Here is a 23,118-nt window from a genome sequence, read left to right on the forward strand (position 1 = left end):
CACATAAATAGTGAGTGTGTGTCATTTCTCTATGTCCACGAGGTCTTACCGCGTCAATTTTATCCTTCGGGCGAACCCGTCCGCTTAATTAAATAAACAGCTTTTAACGTTGAATGATTTTATGATTTATTTCATGAAAATCTGCTCTCATAAAAAAGTTAGTTTTATAGACATTCAATAGGTAAGATGGGGCAAAAATCCGCGTGGGGCAAAGGTCCTATCTTGGAATATTTCGTATAAATGAAAACTGTTGGCAACATTGACACAGTCATGAAAAGTGTCGCCATTGTGGTCGTTTATTGCCTTGTGTGTCGTGCCAGTATATAACACCTAGCGAACATAATGAGGTAAGAACTAATTTACTATAATCTGATGTAATTTTGCAGCAATACAAAACAATGTATGTCACCGGGAACAACGATCGGGAAGGATTTATGAAACCACAGTAAGAAAGTGTGCTTCTTTGTGGTTACTGTCCATTGGCATTAGTAGAGATTGTCCAACACAGGTAGCAGCAGGAGTCGCGCACAGGCCAGACTGCGCTCTGGGGCAAGCATCCGCAACTAATGACGGGGTAAAGATCCGCACTACATGTTTCATGCGGATCTTTGCCCCTCGCCCGTGTATGCTTAACATAGGCCTACATAAATTAAATTGTTTAAAATAATGTTTTAATTTGAAGTCTCAGCCTCTCTAATGCTCAATATTTTGCTGTGGGTTTAGGCTCTTGGAGAAAAATATTTTGTCAATGAAATGGTCATTGCATTCCTTTCTTTTTCATTGCAATATCCACATATTTAACTTTACTAACTATTGCAATGCGTTCTGACTCGTGTTATGTAAATTGTAGCCTTTTTATGCAATGGCTTCGTCGCTTTCAGGAAAAGGTGCGATCTGACATTGATCATTCTGTATTACTTCTACTGGATAATCATTCGTGACGCCGCTAGAAGCAATTAACTTCTGCCGTGACCATAGCATACATTTGCTGACACTTCCACCCCACAGTAGCCAAAAAATGCAACCAATTTACAGAAGCTTTTTTGGACCACTGAAAGCTTTCTATGCTAATGAATGCAACAAATGGTTAGTGACACATCCTGGAAGAAACATAACTCCCTACCAGTTATGTGAATTGTTCGGTAAAGCTTATGAAATGTGTGCAACATTAGAGAAAGCAGGAAATGCTTTTAGAGCATGTGGGATCTGGCCTATCAATTCTGATGTATTCACGGACAAAGACTTTCTTTCTTCTAGTGTCACTGATTTCGCACAAAATAGTGAACGTTGTAGTGAAGAACGTGGAGATAACAAGCAGAATCTTTTCAAGTGGACAAAGAAGTTTACTCAGAACAGTCAACGTATCAAACTCAAGATATTCGTAGGTCAGTTCCTAATGTGGACGAACCTAATCCTGTGACTCCTCCCTACACGTGTGAACCATCAATAGTCTTAGACATAAACAAGCCAGGTTGCTCAGGCGCTAAAGCTAGAACTCCAGTTTCACCAAAAGAAATCCTTCCAATGCCAAAGAGGTCTGAGCAAACAAAACGGAATAAAAGAAGCAAACATTCTGAAATAATATCCAGTTCACCATACAAGAATAAATTGCTTGAACATCTGAAAGAAAATGAGAAAAAAAATGGCTGATAAAGATGAGCGAAGGAAAAAAAAAACGTTTTGGAGTGAAGAAAGGAGGTGTTAAACAAGTAAAATCAGCCATTCAGTCAGACAAAATACAGTGCCCAGGCTGTGAGGCATTGTATGAAGACCCACCTAACGAGGACTGGATCCATTGTACTTCATGTGAGGCATGGTGGCACGAAAACTGTAGTGCATATGAGGACACACTAAACTTGGTGTGTGATTTGTGTCAATGAAGCTCCAGAATTGAATCTGTCTGTAAACTACTAGATAAATGTTGTATGTGTCCCTTCACTATGCCAATGCTGTAACTGCATCTGTTCAATTTTTTATTTTATTTTATGCCAAGACATAAATGGGAAAAAATGATATTTTGCATACATTGTGTAAGTTAAAGTTATCTAATTTCTACTATGTCTACTATCGTTAGTCTATTGCCATTGGGTTTCTTTAACTTTTCATTGGTTTATTAAATTTCAAATTTGTAGAGCTAGAATATTTTTAATTTTCTATTTAAATATATATTTTAAGAAAGTTAGAATTTTATTTTTAAATTTGACATTGGTTTATATATATTTAAGCAATATTTTCAAATTTATGAATTATTTTGTCTATTTAGATTTTTGGACTCTTTGTGTGATTTTGTACTTTCCTGTTTGCAACTACCAATGTGGTGATATTTTACAATAAGCATATTATAATAAATGTAATGTTTTCCTGTAGATAATAAGTGTTGATCGCTGTGGGTTTAGATGTTGAAAGGTGCGGGTATTTGCCCCACTCAATTCGGATCTTTGCCCCACTAGTGGGGCAAAGATCCGGATTTGCACATATATCGATACTTGTAACTTATGAAATAATGCACTTGTTTTCCTACAGTTGTGAATATAACTGAATAACATTAATGTGTGTGTATTCCGGAAATGAAGAGAAAAACATCCTCCTGCTATTTGGACAGTCAGAATATCAATTTAAACCTTAAGTGCGGAGCTTTGCCCCATCTTACTGGTGTCTCTCTCTCTCTCTCTCTCTCTCTCTCTCTCTCTCTGAATATCAATCTATGAATCGTTACAAATTTATTTCCTTTATTTTTTTAGTTTGATTTGATACAATATGATTTCACTAAAAATCAATTTCTACCCCTTCCTATTTTCATTTCCACATTACGAAGTTTCACTTCTTCCGCGCGGAGGGACTCCACGCAATATTTTTGCATGCAATTAAAAACTAATTTTTAATGATGCCAAAGAAGTATAACTTCTCATGCGCGTATCTATGTACACGCACCCATTTTTTTTATTTAATTTCTTTATATATATTTTTTCTCCCTCCCTAGGGCAGTCATAATTCTTTTAAATTTCACGTGTATGTTTTCAATGTCATTCCAGTTGTACAATTTTTTTTGTCAAATTGGTCATTATTTATACTTTGTTTCAATTTGTAAACATACGTATTTTAGGTATTATGACAAATAAAAAAAATAGTTACACTAACATTCTTAGGTTTTTATTGTGTGGATAGTTTGAAGTTTAATATTATGTAGGTATATAAATTCTTAAAGATATAAATTTCTTCGAAATTTATTCATAGGTTGGAAGGGCCTACTAATTTTTTATATTTGTATAGTTTGAAGTTTAATATTATGCATGTACGTAAATTCTTAAACATAGAGTTATTTATTTATTTAGATAATTATTCATAGGTAGGTAATAAGTTTTTCTATTTGTTAATATTGTTATTATGGTAGATAGGAGTACAGTAAATGCCTACATTCTTATATTCCTTTATATCTCTTTCGATTTGGAGTGTTTCCGAGCCATTCGGGGTCCTCAACAACAGCCCCCCCCCCCCCCCTAAGAGGTTGTTAAAGCCCCAAATTTCGAAAGTTTAAATTTTTTTAAAAATATTTCTCTTTCGATTTTAAGTGTTTTCGAGTCATTCAGGGTCCTCGAACCCACCGCCCCCCCCCCCCCCCTCTAGGAAAAAGCTCCAAAATTTCGATAATTTTAGGAATTTCAAATATTTATTCTTTCGAGATGGAGTGCTTCTAAACATTCGAAGTCTTGAACCTCCACCCCCCCCCCCCCCCTTTTTTCTCAAAAGTGAAAGCCACAAAATTTCGAAAAATTGGAGGAAATTGTATTTAAATTAAGTCATTACGAACTAAAGTGTCCGGGGCATGGTGGAACTATTACCCAAAGTCGACTTCCCACCCAATTTTGAGGGAGAGGGGGAATGCAAAACCACAAAATTTCGAAAAATTTCTTAAATTTAAAAATATTTTTTTACTATTTGGAGTGTTTCCAAGCCATTCGGTGTCCTCAAACTACCCTGGTCCCACAAGGTGTCAAAGACCGAATAATTTAAAAATTTCCCAAAATTTCCAAAAACCTATTCTATTTCGATTTGGAGTGTTTACGAGCCATTCGGGGTCCTCAACAACACACCCACCCCCCTCAGGGGTCAAAACCCCAAAATTTAAAAAATTTCAAATATCATTCTCATTCGATTTTTATTGTTTCCCAGCCGAGTACTGCAGCTAGTATACAAATAAAAGATCATTCATTTTTATAGCTTTAAGCTGAAAACGTTTTCATGGAATACTGCACTTCTTTATTTTAAGTAGTATGTAAATGTATGTCCTGGGACAGGGTTCAGGGCATGGTATTGTGGTGTCAACCGCCATCTTGGATTCTGACATCACGGCGGCCATCTTGGATGATCTTGACACCAGGGGACATATTGGATCCACCATATTGGATATTGTCATCGCCGCCATTTTGTTTTCTCGAACATTCCACCATTTTGAATGTTGCCATTTTGAATTATGACATCATCGTTGATATTTACATTACGGCCGACATCTTTAAATTTTTTATTTATCATCCGATTTTAATGAAAAAATTTAAAATTTATAAAACAAATAGTTAAATAAAATTTTAACAAAAATATTTTAAAAACGCACTTACAAAATGGAGCTAGCAGTTCTTGGTTCGAACACGGTGAGGGCAAAAAAAAAGCTACCAATCCTTCCCTAAAGACGGCTGCTGGCAGACTGACCCCCCCCCCCCCACCACTTATATCAAGGTATATATATATCGTCAGAAAATATGACGTCATGTCGGCCATCTTGAAAATTCGTAATTTCAATGCTAGAAATTTGGGAAATAATTTAAAATTAAAAAAATAATTAATTAAATTTTAATTAAAATAAACTTTAAAAACATTATTGCACATATTGTTATGGCCACCATCTTGGATTCTATAAATGTTGCATGTTTCGTTACGCCCACCATCTCGGATGAGTATGAAGTTAGCGTTACAATTTACATTATTACCGCCATATTAGATTCTATATCGTTGTACTTTTTGCTATGATCGCCATCATGAAAATCCGTAATTTTAATGCTATAAATTAGGGAAAAAATTCTCAAAAATTTTATAAAAAATTTATTTATCAATTTTAATAAAATACTAATTTAAAACGTACTTACGTCTTTTGGTCCTCGGTTCGAACCCAGTAAGAGCAAAAATTAAAAAAAATTGATGGATTCTTCTTCCACGGAAGCCATCAGCAGACTGACCTACCACTACCAATACCAAGGTATATATCATCAGCTGGTATGATGACATGTCCGCCATCTTGTTTTAGTCTGCTTGAATTTATGTTTTACCCACTACAGTGCAGTAATCTATTATAACTGTGACACCCACCATCATGTCATTTAGGAGACATCTTGGAATACTGTAATTTTTTTGCTAGAAATTCGGGTAAAGTTCCAAAATTCACCAAAAAAATAAATTTAATATTCTGATTGATTCGATCAGTTCCTGTCCTTGGTTCGTTCCCTGGACAATACAAAAAATTACTTTAATTAAAAATACTGCAAAAATGACAGGTTCAAGAAATAAAACACCAAAAGTACTGTTACAAATGTAATATTTATTACATAAATCCTACTAATAGTACTACTACACATACAAAAAACACTAGCAAATTACTAAAATCGTGAGCATTTCTCGATTCAATCAGTCTTCTTAGAGTACCAAGTAAATCCTTGGAATGACTTTAGAAGTCTTTTGAGTTTATCAGGCCGATTCACTGGTAAACCACATTTTTCACACAATAAAGAATTATCGATTTCATTAAAAAGGCAGTGATATATTTCATGTCGTTTTGCAGTTGGAATAATTGCTAATGTTTTACCACAGAATATACAGTTGGATTCTGATGACTGCACAGTCAGTCTATCACAATACCTGAGGTGTCTTTTTAATCTCCCGTAGTCTACAAACTAGATACAACACCTGTTTCAGAGATACTTACAATTGTGTATTACATAATCCCATAATTTCAAGTTTTTATTTTGTCACAGTACGTACAATGGGGTGATGGGACACCGTCAGATGCTGCTTCCTTTATCGATGTCACTGGCACTGTTGTCAACCATTGTAACACCACTGAAATGTTAACTTCGGAAGTCATCAAGGTCTGCTCTGCGGAAGATGTTGCACCCGTCAAAATCTCCTGCTGTGCTGGGAGAGATGATGTAACTTTTGACGTCGTTGTCATCGGGCTCTGCACTGTTGGTGGTAGGCCTTCCATCCAGGTCGACGTTAATAGTAGTAATGATGCCATAGAGTTCTCAAGAATAGCTAGATACTGGTCTATTTTGCTATACAAGTTGAACTATCCAATCTGTTCAGCACCACAGCCAGAGACAGACTGAAGTTCTCATCGTCCGGACCTCACTTATATATTCTCATTGGCTGGTTCAATACATATGTCAAAACAACAACTATGTCCATTATGCTAGCACTTAACTTTCACAGAGCATATTTGATAATGTCGATGTAAGCTATCGAAACTTGAATTTAGTTTATTGCACTTTATACACTGAAACAGTATTCTTTGAGCATTATTCGGACACCCGCTTTTTTACATGCTTTATATTAGCTTCACCTGTATGTTTGTCTGTCCGTCTGTAACTCTGTCTGTCCGTCTGTAACTCTTTCGACTAAGAGTGAGTGACTCATCACTGTAAAATGTCCCACCCATTTCATTACGTTCGTTAGCCGAGCGGTCTAAGGCGCGCGACTTCTGTGACGTCAGCTTTCGGATTCAGCGATCGTGGGTTCTACTCCCGGCCACGCCGAAAAAAAAATTTTTTTTTTTTTTTTCCCCGGTAAATTCTAATATTATATCCATTCATCTAACTGCAAATGATTCGTAGAGACTTTACCATTTCTTTGTGACGTTGCAACTCCAAATAGTTATCTCAGATGGTAATAGGTAGTGTCGGTAACTCATTTACCTATGATAATTATACATAAATATAGTTTAAAAAACTAAAAAAACATGCTTTTAAAGAATATCAAACTAAAAAATTAAAAATAAATATAGCTTAAAAAACTAAAGAAACATGCTTTTAAAGATTATCAAACCAAAAAGTAAAAAATAATTTTAAAATTTAATTTATGACAATAGTATATAAGCAATACTAGTATAAATGAGAAAAAAAGCATGGGGCGCTTAATATACAAAAAATATGGCACAAAGCGCCTCAAGCTTTTTTCTCATTTATACTAGTATTGCTTATATACTATTGTCATAAATTAAATTTTAAAATTATTTTTTACTTTTTGGTTTGATAATCTTTAAAAGCATGTTTCTTTAGTTTTTTAAGCTATATTTATTTTGAATTTTTTAGTTTGATATTTTTTAAAAGCATGTTTTTTTAGTTTTTTAAACTATATTTATTCATGTATGCGAGCATGTGTAGGTTTAGTAAATGATGCACCAAAGTATTTAAACTGTCGCGATGAACTATCACAGATTGCACCGAAATGTCTGCAGTTGGTGGTACCGATGACGTCAATATCTTAGAAGCTGCCGACACCGCAGCCATAGAGCTCTCCGCTGTCGCTGTAATCGTTGTCATCGTTGGTTTGATCAGGGTCCGCGATGTTGATGATAGATAGTTCATCAAGTTCGACATTGGAACAGTAACTAAATCTCACGAAATTTACTGAAGAGAGACGATCTGTACTGCACCATGGCCAGAGGTGGACTGAGGGTCCTGTCGTCTGAACCTCACTTATATGCGCGAGGCCTACTGGTATGCTACTTGAGTCAAAATAATGACTTTATTTACATTTATTTTTTAAAGAAAAGAAAGCACATTTTTGGAAGCACAGTCAACTAAAAGGAAGCACCATCGGAAGCACAATCATCGAAAGTAAGCACCATCGGAAGCTCAATCAACGAAAAGGAAGTACATTTAAAATCACAATAAAAAAAGGCAGCTGTATTAAGAGAACTAAGCCTTAGTTATAAATTAGAATACAAGAAATAAAACATTAATTTTGGTTTTTTAATTTATTTATTTTATTTCTCAACATTATACAAATGCAGGTAAAAAAAGTCATTATTGTATGCAGCCAGCTTTCCTCAGTTCTTTGAGTATGAAGGATATTTCTTTGATGCACGAATAGTTTTCTGCACAAAGCGAGCCATGTAGAAGTCTTATCCGGTCAACTAATATGTTTGGATCTTTCCATGATGTGTAATCAATCTCTTCTACCACCATCTTACTTGTTTGTTTATTATAAATATTTTTAATATCACAATCGTCCCAGTGATCATAATAAGGATTATCAGATTTATTTATTATAACACGACGTTTCCATCGTTTCGGTCTCAGGACATCGCCACATTCTTCGATCTTGTCAGCTCTAGGTGCTTCATCACATTCTATGCCTTTGTCAACAGCCTCAGAGTCACTGTAACAATCACTATAGAAGACATCCTCTTCACCCATATTACTGTATGAATTCGCTATCGATGATGTCGAAGTGTCTTCATCGTCTTCATGCTTACTTTTTAGGAGTCCGTCATCATTATTACAAAGATTGGAGGATCTACTGAATATCTATAGGCTTGAATGTATTCTCACTTTTCACGGTGTTGATACTTCCATTAGTTTCAGTCTTCCCGAAGCCATTAGCATCCTTCAATTTATGTTCTTCCTCACGATCGGGTGAGCTAATACCATCACGCTCAGGACAAGGAAAATTATTGTCGTAATGCAGATCACTCTTCTTTAGTCTAGTGGATCCATCGGTGTCCTCTATGCTGTAAGTAGTCTTGACTTTACATGTTCTACCATGTCTTTTTAAGCTGTCAATTCGTGTTAACAATCTGCTACAACGATTACAGCTTAACATGTTGCGTAGTGGGTTTCTAGCACAAACATTCTTCTCATGACGTCTAGCATTCCTTCTCATGACAAAATCCTTGCCACAGTATCTACAGCGGCTTCCTTCCTATTCAGCTGCAGATAACGAACCATGATCCATGGTAGCTTCTGAGACTAATGTAAGATACAAACTGTCAGTTTTCTCCAATTGGAACCATGTCTTAAATATAATTTTTTAAATATTTCATCAGCGAGAGTTAAGTTATCTAATGCAAAGCAAATTGATGCAAGTAGTTCTGGCTGTCATCAAAAGATGTCGCCACGTGTTGCTTGCAGGTATATAATATATTTTTCATTAATGCGGGATGCGGAATGCTCACTATCGATCGCAAAGGAAGGTTGGCTTCGCTAGACTCCAAAGGAAGGAAGTTCGTCCTTCATGTTAGTGCTTCTTAGACTTCTCAGAGATTATTATTATTCGACTGATTAATGATTTTTTTAAATTTCCACCTGATAAAAATATTACAAGTGATGATTAAGTAGCAGAAGTTCACTAATTAAATGTAACTCTGAATAACATGACATGACTCATTAAGTAAAAAATCCTTCATGCAGATACCGATAGTGAGCATTCCGCATCCCACATTAATAAAATAGATATAATTTACCTGCAAGCAACACGTGGCGACATCTGTTGATGACAGCCAGAACTACTTGCATCAATTTGCTTTGCATTAGATAACTTAACTCTCGCTGATGAAATATTTAAAAAATTCTATTTAAGAAATGGTTCCAATTGGAGAAAACTGACAGTTTGTATCTAACATTAGTCACAGAAGCTACCATGGATCATGGTTTGTTATCTGCAGCTAAATCGGAAGGAAGCCGCTGTAGATACTGTGGCAAGTATTTTGTCATGAGAAGGAATGCTAGACGTCATGAGAAGAATGTTTGTGCTAGAAACCCACTACGCAACATGTTAAGCTGTAATCGTTGTAGCAGGTTGTTAACACGAATTGACAGCTTAAAAAGACATGGTAGAACATGTAAAGTCAAGACTACTTACGGCATAGAGGACACCGATGGATCCACTAGACTAAAGAAGAGTGATCTGCATTACGACAATAATTTTCCTTGTCCTGAGCGTGACGGTATTAGCTTACCCGATCGTGAGGAAGAACATAAATTGAAGGATGCTAATGGCTTCGGGAAGACTGAAACTAATGGAAGTATCAACACCGTGAAAAGTGAGAATACATTCAAGCCTATATTCAGTAGATCCTCCATTCTTTGTAATAATGATGATGGACTCCTAAAAAGTAAGCATGAAGACGATGAAGACACTTCGACATCATCGATAGCGAATTCATACGGTAATATGGGTGAAGAGGATGTCTTCTATAGTGATTGTTACAGTGACTCTGAGGCTGTTGACAAAGGCATAGACTGTGATTAAGCACCTAGAGCTGACAAGATCGAAGAATGTGGTGATGTCCTGAGACCGAAACGATGGAAACGTCGTGTTATAATAAATAAATCTGATAATGCTTATTATGATCACTGGGACGATTGTGATATTAAAAGTATTTATAATAAACAAGCAAGTAAGATAGTGGTAGAAGAGATTTATTACACATCATGGAAAGATCCAAACATATTGGTTGACCGGATAAGACATCTACATGGCTCGCTTTGTGCAGGAAACTATTCGTGCATCAAAGAAATATCCTTCATAATCAAAAAACTGAGCAAAGCTGGCTACATACAATAATGGCTTTTACTTGTATTTGTGTAATGTTGAGAAGTAATTAAATATTAAAAATAAAAATTTAATGTTTTTATTTCTTGTATTTTGATTTCCAACTAAGCCTGTGTGTTTCCGCTACTGTATGTGTGTGTACGTTCGGTTTCCTGTGTGGACTGTGTGTACGTTCCGTTTCCTGTGTGTACTGTGTGTACGTTCCGTTTCCTGTGTGTACTGTGTGTACGTTCCGTTTCCTGTGTGTACTGTGTGTACATTCCGTTTCCTGTGTGTGTACTGTGTGTACGTTCCGTTTCCTGTGTGTACTGTGTGTACTTTCCGTTTCCTGTGTGTACGTTCCGTTTCCTGTGTGTACTGTGTGTACATTCCGTTTCCTGTGTGTGTACTGTGTGTACGTTCCGTTTCCTGTGTGTACTGTCTGTACGTTCCGTTTCCTGTGTGTACTGTGTGTATGTTCCGTTTCCTGTGTGTGTACTGTGTGTACGTTCCGTTTCCTGTGTGTACTGTGTAATCATTACATTTATTGCGTGTAAATTGCATTTATTGCGCGTACATTGCGTACATTGCGTGTTGGAGCCGAGTAGACTTGTATCCTTGTAGCTTCATAGACATGTAGTTTCGTAGCCATGCGGTCTTTTGGTCATGCAGTCTCGCAGCCATGTATAATTCGGAACCAGCTAGATCCTTTTAGACTCGTAGCCTTGTAGCCTCGTAGTCTCTTAGGCTCGTAGCATTTTAGCCCAATATCATTGGAGCTGTTGAAAGAAAAGGCAGTTGGAGCATTTGGAGCTGTTCGAGCTGTTGGAGCCATTTTGAGGCCGTTTAGAGCATTTGGAGCCATTTGGAGCTGTTGGAGCCATTTGGAGCATTTGGAGCTGTTGGAGCTAAGAAGTAGTCGTTGCACGTCTATGCAGGGCTAAATGTTTATAAGATTGCTGGCTTTCGCAAGTGATTCTGTAGTAGGATAGAAATTGTGTAATACATATTGTTTGTTAAAGACTTTGTGGTGTTTTATTTCTCGAACCTTACACTTTTCTGGTACTTTTTAAATTTAAAGTTGTTTTGTATCGGCCAGGGATCGAACCAAGGACCTTAGTCGATCTCATCAATCAGTATATAGATTACAAATTTATTTAATGAATTTTGAACTTTTTCCTGAATCTCAAGTATTACAATTACGAATTTCCAATATGGTGGTCTTGATGTCTGATAGGATGATGGTAGTAGAGTATTTAAAGTCTCTTTAAGAATGTTGAACATGGTTTATTGGATTTATTTTTTTTTCCATAAAATTAAACACTATTGCATCGATCGAGGATCGAACCAAGGACTGGAGCGTATCGAATCGATATGTATGTTAATGAGTGATATATTTAATGAATTTTGGATTTTTCCCCGCTTTTCTAGCTACATTATTACACGATTACAAGATGGCGGCCGAATTTCAAGTAGGCGGGGGCACTTCCGTAATAAATGATTAGTGCACTGTAGCGGGTAAGAATAAAATTATCCAGATGGAAATGTACTCTATAATACAAGTACACACACACAAGACGGCCTACTCCAGCAGGTGGTAGCTCCTGGTAGCATGTACTGAACATAAAATGTCGGATCCATGATGGTCGACAAAGACAAAGTCAAATTTCAAGGTCAAGGTCCAATTTCAAGGTCAAGGTCATATTTCAAGGACAAGGTTAAATTTCAAGGTCAAAATCAAATTTTAAGTTCAAGGTCAAATTTGAAGGCCAAGGTCAAATTTCAAGGTCATGGTCAAATTTCAAGGTCAAGGTCAAATTTCAAGGTCAAGGTCAAATTTTAAGGCCAAGGTCAAATTTCAAGGTCAAGGTCAAGGTCGAAGGTGTCGTGACCAGATAATTATACTAACATGGTATCAGCACTCTCTAGCAGACGAAACAAGATGGTGGTCTCCAGCGTATGAAGACAAGATGGCGGACATGACGTCATATCAGCTGACGATATATGAACCTTGGTATTGGTGACAGTAGATCGGTCTGTGGGTGGCTTCTGTGGAGGAAGGATCTGATGGTTTTTTTTATTTTTTGTCCTCACAGGTTTTGAACCAAGGGCGGGAATCGATATAATCAATCATTATATTAATTGTCAATTTATTTAATGAATTTTGAACTTTTTCCCGCATCTCTAGCATAAAAATTACGGATTTTCAAAATGGCGACCATAACGATTATTGCAACATTTATATCTTAATACAAGATGGTGGTTCTGTCTCGAACAGGTGGTGCTATTATTACTTTAAATTAAAAAAAATTACAAGTCCAAATATGCATGCTATTTTTATATATACCTTATTTAATTTTCAGTCTGGTAAATGTCTCGATGGCCGAGCGGTTAAAGGCGTATGTTTTCCAACCTAGAGATCAGAGCTGCGATGGTTCGAATCACAGCGTTTCCAATATATTTTTCATAAAAAATTAAATTTAAAATGTCGATAAGGTTCATAATAGCTATGGTAGGTAATGGAACATCGACATTATGTGATGAGACAGAGCGACGCTGGCGCTCTCTAGGAACAAACGACAGAAACAAAGTCGATGGTATCCAAGATGGCGGCCTGCAGCGGAACAGAAAAAAACATGAGCGCCGCTGGCGCTATCTAGGAACAAACAACAGAAACAAAGTCGATGGTATCCAAGATGGTGGCCTCCAGTGGAACAGAAAAAAATCAAGAGCGACGCTGGTGCTATCTAGCAACAAACAACAGAAACAAAGTCGACGGTATCCAAGATGTCTGATCCAAGATTGCGGGTCCAAAATGGCCGCCGGGGTCAAGGACCAGTTAAAAGGTCAAGGTCAAAGGTCAAGGTCACGGTCGTCCAAGATGGCCGTCGTAAACTACCTGTCCCGTTACTATATGTCCTGTTACGATGTGTCCCGTTACGCTGTGTCCCGTTTCACTCCTCCAAGATGGCCGCCGTGACGTCAGAGATGGACGTGACGTCAGTGATGTGGCTCGGCTCTCGGCTCCACCACCTGGAGCCTGGTGCCGGAGACCCTATTATATACTACTATATTTATTTATTATAACATGATGCTTCCATCGTTTTGGTCTCAAGGCTACACCACAGCTATCAATTTTGCCATCTATAGGTACTTCAGCACAGTCTTCGATCACGAAATCGATTATGGCGGAGCTCCTTTATCGTCTAAAATCTTCCTTTTTAGGTGTCCATCACTTTTACAAAGTACGAAATATCTACTTGAATTCGGCTTGAATGTATTCTCACTATTCACGTTAAGGATTCTTCCATTGTCTTCATTCATCCATAAATCATCAACTACCTTCAATTTAAGTTTTTTGTCGAGATCGCAAGAGCCACGAACATAGTCTCTTCCAAGACAAGGAAAATTATTTTCGTATAGCTGATCACTCTTGTTTAGACTAGTAGATCCATCGTTGTCCTCTAGCTTGTACGCAGGCTTGGCGTTACAAGTTCTGTCATGTATTTTTAAGCTATCTCTTCGCGTAAATGACTTGCTACATCGAACACATCTTATCATATTGCGTAGTGGATTTTAAACACAGCCATTCTTCTCGTGTTGTCTTCCGTTCTTTCTTAAAATAAATTTATTTCTGCAAAAGTTACGCCTGTGTCCTTTCGATACAGTTACAGACACCGAATTAGAATCTATATTAGTTACTGAGACTAACACCAGATGCAAACTGAGAGTTTTAAATTATATCCATTACTTAAATAGAAATTTTTTTTATAATTCATCAGCGAGAGTTAACTCATGCAAAATAACTTGTTGCGAGTAGTCCCGATTCCTGACCACAGATGATGCCACGTGTTGCTTGGAGGAAAATATTATTTAGTTATTTTATGTGGGATGTGGAATGCTCACTATCGATCGCAAAAGAAGGATGGCTTCGCTATAAACCAAGGAGAACAAGTTCATCTTGCATGTTAGTGTTTCTCAGATGTCTCAGAGCTTATTATTTGACTGAGTAATGGATGTTTATTTTTTGAATTCCACCTGGTAAAAATAACGCAAGTGCTGAATTAGTAGCAGAAATTTGCTAATTAAATGTAGCTCAGAATAAAATGACATGTCTCATTAAGTATATTATCCTTCATGCAGAGATCGGTTTCTCAGAAATAGCCAGAAGCACTTGAAGAAACTACAGGAATAATCAAGAGCACACGGAGAAAACCATAAAAATATTGACAAGAATAATCCGGAGCACACGGAGAAAATCATCATAATATTGACAAGAATATTCAGGAGCACACGGAGAAAACCATTTACTTAATAACAGAAAATCACTGAATATTTTTTAAATAGAAACAAAAATTTATAAAAATTACAAAAAAAATTGGCTTGTACTAGAACTCTATCCTTTCTCACAAGCTCACAAGCTGTCCAAGGAAATACATTTACATACTACTATTTTAACATTCTATAAATGTTTATATAGTAATTGCTTATATTAAATTTATTTAAGATTGAATGCGCTCATAACCAACGACTTGACTTACAGAGAAGGCACGTCTAACATATAAACTCTTAGTAATAACAGATTATCTGTTACTTTGGTTTGACCAAATGTTTGTTATAGGCCTGCAATTGAGTGACGTGACCGTGAACTGAACATAGATTGAACATTAACAGTTCGTTGCATTTATGATAATTTTTTATGTGGACTGCAGTATAAATATATGTGCAGTCGGAGCGGACTGTGACTGGAAAATTAAATAAATGTTATCTTTGGTTTTGTCACATTTTACCCAGAACGAGTTCAATTTGGTAAGTGAAGAAACTTTTGAATTTATTATTAGTTTTGTTACAATCTGAATGACTTTGGAAACTGCCCGAGAATTTTTTTTTATTTCTAACCATATTTACAGTAACATTTTAATTTTCGTACAGCTCTTTTTACGATATTGTTAATGATACACACTTCATCCGGATTTTATTCACTCCAGACTGCTTTGGTGAATTGAGTATATTTCCTGTCCTTTCTTCTGAACTTTAAGTCCACACAATATTTATTGCGGATTAATGATTTTCCATAAATAATTAGGAATAGCGGTTTGAGTGATTAATATGCGATTAACTGGCCTAAAGAAGAAATGGGACATTCACAAAGTTGTTCAAGCTATCAGTAGCTATCAGTAGTCATTAAAATCGATAAAATCTGGCAAGGCGTGACCAATTCTTACACAGAGTCTGTTGTAATACGCACGTGTACGTTTATCTGGAATTGTATTTATTTTTTAAAAAACAAAAAATCTGCATCTAAATAAGTAACAAGTCACACCAATTTTAGGGTCAAGCCACTTCCAAAAATGTACATTTTGTCGCGTTGAGTGAGGCATCCGTCACTATTCGGGTGACAAGTGTATTCTCGAACGCAAATAATCCAGAGCACTACGGCCGATGTTGTCGAACACATTGGTTCCTGACAACTCTCATTGGTATTGATTGACTGTGTCACCGTGTCAGGTGAAGAGCTCAATCTCTCTTATAGGCATTTGTTCCGACGGTTCTGTTCCAGACTTCAAGGTAAATTTCAAACAGTTCACTTTCTCGCGTGGTTTCACTGTTTTTGCGAGTATCTTCTGCTCGTTTTTTTTGACAAAGTGTAGACATTTCAAAGACATAGTATATTGTTTATTAATATTCAGTCCTCTAACGAAAAAGTTTCTAAGGAATCACAATTATACATAAAATTTAGCTTTAAAAATTGATTTTAGTTTTCCGTGAATGTACCGTTCTAAGCTTTAGCAATTATAATAATGGTTAAAATAAGTTAATATCATCTTATATATGCAATTGATAATATTAAATAATAAAATATGTTTTGTAAAAAATGTGAGCTTATTTATTTAGGCTACACGCGTTCACGTTTACACTTATTTTTGATAAATACACCAACTATTTGGAAATTAATAGTTACAAAAATTATTCCTATTTTTTATACATATGAATTTTGTAAATTAAAAAAAATATTTTAGAGTACAATTAATACAAAGCTTGTATGTGTACATACGTATTATCAGAAGTACTCGGTTTTATCTGGGATATACGCAGTATCAAAGAGTTTTTAGGATAGTAGAATACAAAAATTACAATTTTATTTCATTAATTTTAACTGCTATTTGAGAGGGTAGTACTGAGTATTTTTTTCTTGGTAATTTGATGTTATCAGTTATTTTAGTTTTAAATGAATTTTAAGTGGGAATATTGGTTGGGGAGTTTTTTTTTTAATATTATGTATACAGTGATCTTCCTATCTCTTTATTTAAATTAGAAGTAGGTAGTAACTTTTGTCAAGTGTGAAAAATTTGATTAGAAGTACTAAAATTCTGCTTCAAAAGGTGGAAAAGCATGATATGGTGGTTTATCTGAATCTCATATGTACTGTACAGTAAGTTTCCTCGTTTCTCGAAATCGTTTGTAGGTAATAAATTTTGTCAAGTGTGAAAAATTTGATTATAAGTACTAAAATTCTGCTTCAAAAGGTGGAAAAGGATGATATTGTGTTTTATCGGAATCTCATATGTACTGTACAGTAATTTTCTTCGTTTCTCTAAATCATTTTTAGACAGTAATTTTGGTCAAGTGTGCCAAATTTCATTACAAGGTACCAAACTACAGCTTTAAATATTGGGATCAGGGTATGGGATGGTTTTTAGAAATCTCACGTGTAGAGTGGTTTTTTCTTTCTAAATAGATGTAGCTATACAGTAATTTTCATTTTACTTTATTCGTTGGTTAGGAAAAAAATTGACCTTGATTCACAAAAATTCGAAATATAGAATGTGAAAGGGGGAGGGTGTGGTTTTTGCAAAGTATTATCTATATTGTAAATTATATGGAGATGCTAAAATTCTTGATTCTTTAACTTAAAGGGCATTTGTGCAAAATTTAACCAAATATCATCAACATTCCATTTTAGGAGTAGAAAATGAGAATTTCTGTGATACTTAGAAATATTATGTAAACAGTAGCAGTCGTCATATTTTGAAGTTCAAAAGGGAGAAATTACATTAAGCTCAGAATGAAACTGTAGATTTGTATAAAAAACTACTAAACTAGCGTGTAATCAAGCAAAAGTCAACTGTTCTTTATATCTAAGTATTACATATAATAAGATATTCCAAATCGATCACTTCCAATGCGTTTATAAGATTTAGTTCTACCATAATTTAAATGATTATTTATCTAATTAATTAAAAATAACCTAAGTAATGGTCTGAGCTAAGTATTAATTGTTTTATAGCTATAAGTATAATAATATAATTATAAGTATAATAATATTATAAGTATAATTATTATAAGTATAATTATTATAAGTATAATAATATAATATAATTCTTAATAATATTATTTTATGAAGTATATTGTTAAAAACACATTAAAATAACTTAAAATGGATATAAGAAAGCACCCTACAGTAACAGGATATGGACTTAAAATCTATAAAATTTAATTGAAAACAGTTTGATAGTAAACTGAAACCCCAGGATTATTACGTATTTTATGGATTGTGGTTATTTCTTTTAGTGATTTAAGTGTTAATAAAAAGTACTCGAGCTAGCTACTTGTTAATTTCACCAAACGTGGACGACTTCGGCAAGTGTATAAAGCAGAAAAGTGCATGCACTTTGTATTTCATCATGTTAAACTTCATTTTTGGTGCGCTCGCAATTCATTGCATTTTCGTTGCTTACAATAATTGCATCGTCAACGCACCTAAAGAATTATAACTACAAAATTTGATTTAAAGTATAACGACATGCTGCGCTATTTTTAACAAACATGTTACTAGCTTCTAAAAAATTACCATATACAAACTCTAACAGAGTAATTTCATAATATCGAATTTGGACCAACTGAATTCATACATATGTAAAATAATTATGACATTTATTTTAGCAACAAGACGTTTCATATTCAGCTCAAAAATTAGATTTTGTACATCTCGTACATATATACGTTCTAGCTAGAAAATCATTTACAGTTACGTTAATGAAACAGGCTGTGGTCTATAGTTATAACTTTATACCTAACGTTGAATCAAAGCCTGCCATAATTTTGGAAGAATCAAAGCCTTCAGTATATCTGTGCATAGCTATGCGAAAAATTATTCTGTACCTACAACATAAAATGCAGGAAGTAGGCCAGATAAATTTTCAGTGCCGATCATTTTTCATAATAATGGGTATGATAAAAATGACAATATCAGTAGCCTTTATGGATGGAATATAAGAACAACGGAATCTAAATAAAACTAAGAAGACTGCTAATCAAGTTTCCTGTGTGAATACCAATTTGCTGCTAAGCGATAAATGCAATGAGAAATACATATTCTACGATTACCTATAACGTGTCATATACTTCTTGGTTAACGTCACCTCAGCCTTATCAAAAAGGTATACTGTTACCATAAACAAATGCTGATTCAACACCTCTATTAAACAATCTGAGGTCGATCAAAATTGGTTTTATAATAAGTAAATCAAGAGGAAAGTGGCTATTGATTTACCAACTAGCCCATTCAATCTGGAACCATACTCTACACACTCAATGGCTTACATAAAAACTGGACAAATCTACATGATCCTAGTAGGCAACTATCCTGGAGATTGTAACTGTTATGTCGATCCAAACAACATAGATCTCTTATTGAAATCTGATACTACCTATAAAACACAAAATTGGCAAATTAAAAAAAAATAGTGTAAAATTATTAGTAACCTTTTCACTGCTGACAAAGTTGCTGCTACAGTCAGGTAACATTTATAACATTTCCAACGTAAGAACCATAAACATATGGCAATCTCTGACAGAATCTATAACAGGCCATCATATTTAATATTTCCGTGGTAACCCAAACTTTCCCCTGATAAATTCCAAGTGGATTTATTACCAAAGACCATAGCCAATTTATCCGCAAATATAACTGATTTTCGATGCGTATTTCCGTCTGTGATTGTGTCGTTTCGACAAGAAGTAAAATCTCAGTTTTATAATATAACAACTAACCCTTCTCGATGCCGAGGGACCAGCGCAGGCATTGTTCGGTGACTTGCAGATCAGAGAGAGGGGATGGGTACCTAAGCCGGATTGGTGGTCCGCTGGGTCTGCCCCCTGCCCCAACCCGGAGCGGGCAGTTCCGGTCTCCCGGAGCGACGTATCTCCGGAGTCCTGGGCTCGGAACTCCCCCGGCACGGGGTGGGCAGCTCCCCCTGCCCCTCCCGGCGCAACACACGACCCTTGATAACCTACAATACGCGCGCGGGTTTACACAGTCCCGTCTCCCGTCTACCCTCTTCCCACCACGCTCAGCATGCCCCAGCGCATTTACCGCGGTTTTAATATCCCCCGCGTATCGAGAAGAGGGAAGAAGAGAAAACGAGGAATTTCTGTGTAGCGTCGGCTGCGGAGATGTGCGGGCGTGTGTGTGTGTGTGTGGGATCGTGCATGAAGGCTTAAAATCCCCAAGGGTTCCTTGTTTCGCGCGAGGTATATTTAAGAGCCCAAAACCCCGCCCCCCTCTTTTATCATCGAAGTTGCAATATGGAAGGAAGGAGGAAGGCGTTTTCACCGGCGTCCTAAACCTGAGAGTTGCTGGTTTTCGCCTCTTTTCTACAGCCCCCCACCCTTACCACACTCTCGAAAATAACCCCTCCTCCTCTTCTAAAACCACCACTCCTTTTCCCTCCACGGATTTAATCTCCGCGGGGATTAGTTCGCTCTTCATATTTTACAGCTAATTTAACTCATGTTATTATTTGCTGGCAGTTGTGTTTAGAGGGGAATGGGATTAGGAAGAGATTAAATGGAATATTTCCACCTCCATTAAAGTTTAAGAAACCTTTTCCCTGAGCAGCCGGAGCGGATTATGGATTATTTTTCGGCTACTCTTCGCTTGCGTGGAAATGAAGGGTGGTGTTGGCCTTGTTGAAGGAAAAAGGGGGGAGGGGTTAAGCAAGCCTCTGTTGGAGCCTGCCAAATCTCTAGTTCAGCAAATTTCGTGTAAAAAGTGTTTCTAGTCTCACTCATTATAACTCTTACTTAACTGTTGAAAATATTTCTCCTCATGACTCCAAGACGCTTAGCCTGAATGTGAATTAGCCTCTGGAACATGTAAGATTAGGTGCTCAAAATGACTCCTTGATTAGAAAATTAATTCTTTAACACATGTTTTATAAATTTTTTTTCAAACTTTCACGATTTGATTTTTTGTTGTAATTAATTCCTGCAATATAGCCTAAGTTTGTTTTCACGAGAAAAAACGTAAGATATATATCGTCTCTCCCAGAAACATTATATTTTCAAAAATATCATCTTTATTTTTCATTAAAGAAATAAACGTGTATTAAGGGCATAACAACATAATGCGTTCACTCCTAGTTTCTTTTCATTATATATTTCTCGTATAAATCATTACTACGGCCGAAATACTTGCAAAGAGAAATTGAAACACAGCAAAAAAAATATCAAATAAATTTATAATTAAAAATGATTTATTGAAGAATTTATATTTTTGGATTGAAAAGTTTCTTACGAATAATTTTCAAAATTTATAGATTTAACCTTTTTAAATTTTTAATTGCTACAATACAATTATGTTTTCATGAGGGAAAATGTGTGATATAAATTTTCTATCCCACATGTATTTTATTTTCGAAAATATCATCATTATTTTTCATTAGATAACTGAATGTGTCTAGAAAGCATATCCACCTAGTGCGTTTATTGCTAATTTGTTTTCATATTTCTTGCATAAATAATGAATACGGCCACAGTGCTAACAAGGAGAATTTAAATAACATATTAACAACAAATAAAGTGGCTCTAGTTTGGGACAGACCGAAACCATAAATTCAAATAACTTTAAACTTTTAAATAAACCGGTTTATAAGATGGCATTATTCAAAAATGCATTAGGCAAATAAATTCATAATGTAAAACTTATAACGAATCATTTAAATGTTTTATGTATCTTAATATAATTGTTTGTCACAAAATAGTATTGATTATACATTAGTTATTCGTTACTAAGTACTTTTATGATTTGAACAATACATGCCAAATTTATTTTTATTTAATAGCCATTATTCTTTAGTATTCTTAGATATTGGACACCATCATAAATTGTGTAAAATAATTTTGTGAGAAAAATAATTCAATGAAAAAGTATTTTTAATTGTATTTAAATTGATCCAGTGTAAATCACGTAGTTTAATTTCTGTAAAGTATCCATAATTTAACAGATAGTTTATTTAGGGGGAATGCAAATAATGTAAAGTTTCCAAATTTAAATACAATACTTTAACTAGTACTTAATAAAATAACTTTTTCAGATAAAAACTAAATTATACGCTAGTATGGTGAAAAAAATTTTTTTTTTATAAATTGCATAAATAAAAAGTGTCTGAATAATTAAGTAATTTCCCCTGAGAATTCATTTATATTAGAAAATGCCATCAAATTTATAATTATATCTATTACAATGATTTTAACAACTGTTACTTTCTATTGGTTTCGGTTTAATCAAACTGGTTTTTATTTTAAACATTGAAATTAAGTAATTATATAACTAATTGTATCTTAAGGCCAATTTTCATATATCAAGGTATGTTTTGAATGGTTCTCTGGTATTATCATTATTGGGAGTCTCTAATTTGATATATTAACTAATTAACTATATTGACGAAAATAAGCTATGTTTAGAAGCCAATGATATATAAACTTGTCTAACACTATAGTAATTCCATTAATATAACATTTTATACTAGTGGAGGTAAGTTACCTACCAAAGAGTCCGTTTACATAAGCTTAAAGACACTGTGCTATTTTTAAGTTCCACGCACGAAATGTGGGACATGTAATATGCCATCATCAACGTTTGCAGTAAATATGATATTTGTTTTTTCTAGAAAAATCTGGGAAAGATTTAAACAGATAGCCATTTGATTTATGACAAGAATCTCGCTTTTTGCTTAAATAATAATGCGGCTATAGCTTACAAAGGCGGTGAATGTTGTCAATTATCACTTTTACAGCTTATTTAACAGCACTCAACATACAACTCATAAAAAAGTATGTTTATGTATAAAATTAATATTTACCAAATCTTTAATTATATAAAAGAAAACATATAAAGAATTAAAATATAAATAATAACGGAGAGTACAATAACCATCCAGCTCGCTTTGTAACTTTAGAGTATTGTCGTGAATTTTAAAGAGTTACTACAGTAAGCCTAAAAAAATTTGAAAGTACGTATAACATTTTGAGAATAATTATCACCGAGCCAGTGGTTATTGTAAAATTATTCTTTCCGTTATAAATAAAGTCAATGAAAAATTTTCCTGTTTTTCTGAAAGTGGACACAATTAATATTTTCTCAATCGACCGTGAGTGATTTATACTGTAAATAGTAACAAACAGATCTAAGTCCTCGGCTCCTTTCTGTCAACTAAGGGTCACATCCAATTTTCAGTTGCGTCTGTCTGCGTC

This window comes from Bacillus rossius, chromosome 1, assembly GCF_032445375.1.
Source record: "Bacillus rossius redtenbacheri isolate Brsri chromosome 1, Brsri_v3, whole genome shotgun sequence".
NCBI lineage: Eukaryota > Metazoa > Arthropoda > Insecta > Phasmatodea > Bacillidae > Bacillus > Bacillus rossius.